General features: G+C 46.3%; 1 non-coding gene across 1 annotated transcript; it reads left to right on the plus strand.

Annotated features, from left to right (window-relative positions):
- Positions 1–491: 491 nt before the first annotated feature.
- On the plus strand, positions 492–564 carry Trnat-cgu (transfer RNA threonine (anticodon CGU)). The gene has a single exon. It is a non-coding gene; the product is annotated as a tRNA-Thr (tRNA).
- Positions 565–1,256: the final 692 nt, after the last annotated feature.

The raw sequence follows: 1,256 nt of genomic DNA on the forward strand, positions 1-1,256 counted from the left end.
TGCCGCCGATAGAAACTGCAGCAACGTACACCGCGAAAGGGCAAGGCCAGGCCGCACACATGCGGCCAGGTTTTCCGTTCGCTTTTCCAGGCTTGATTGGAGTGCGGGATCCATGGTGTCAACAAATGTGAAAATGCCAAAAGAGCTTGCCCGTAGCAGACGGCAGTCTGAGGAACGCAATAGCGGAAGTACGTCACCGCTGAGGAGCGCAGCATCATGGGAGGGAAGGCTCGCGCGCCGTCAACAGAGGAAAAAAAATTGAAAGGAGGAGAAAATGTGGCGCGACGATAATGCGCGGTTTTCGATTTACGATTTCTCGGCTAATACTCGTCACTTTAACAAAATTCTTGAGGGAGGAGATTGCTAATACATTGCTTTATTTGGTTGCATGTAAATCCATGCATCGGTGGAAGGTATTTCAGGACCCCTTTAAATGCCGACAACAAACCCCTTAACATAAATACCCGAGAAATTGGAGCGGGAAAACAGCCCCGCCGGTAGCGTAGTGGTCATCGCACCAGACGCGTATTCTGGAGGTCGTGGTCTCGAATCCCACCCGGCGGGAATTTTTTCTCCACTTTCTTTCTTTCTTTATTCTTTTCTGTTTCTTTTTTTTCTTTCTTTTATCTTTTTTTTTAATCGAATTCTTTATCTGTTTCGATTACCTACCACATCCTCCCCTTCGCTTTCCTTGGCATTCTTGACTGTGAATCCTTATTTCTGTATTATTTTCAACGAGCCCCTCATTTGCCGTTCTGATTCGCTACATATGTATATATATATATATATATATATATATATATATATATATATATATATATATATATATATGAAAGAGAGAGAGAAGAAATAATTCCCTACCCGTTGTGACTGTAGTCGCGAAAAACATTGGCCGCGTATCTGCTCCTTTCGTCGCAAATGTCGACAAAATACGATAGTCTTTGTCGACATTTGGCAGGCAAATGCCTCCCTTCGCTTTCCCACTCACCTCTCATGTTGTCCTTCTGGCGTCGCGCTCCTCTCAAGGCAAACCCGCGAAAGGCTTGCTCAAGTCAATTTAAATTCACCGCGTTCCACTGCTCCAGGCCGGGTGCCTCGATGCCAGCGCTGCCGTACGGCGGAAACGCGCTTAAATCGAGGGGCCCTACTTCAACGTTTAACAACCGCATGCCGTAGTCCACATGCGTTCCAAGCAGAACGTGGAACCTATCTTGTGGAACCCTTCGTAACTGTTGCCGCTTGAATTCGTGTAATGC

This window comes from Haemaphysalis longicornis, unplaced genomic scaffold, assembly GCF_048455015.1.
Source record: "Haemaphysalis longicornis isolate Haplotype H1 unplaced genomic scaffold, Haemaphysalis longicornis Haplotype H1 scaffold_4, whole genome shotgun sequence".
Taxonomy (NCBI): domain Eukaryota; kingdom Metazoa; phylum Arthropoda; class Arachnida; order Ixodida; family Ixodidae; genus Haemaphysalis; species Haemaphysalis longicornis.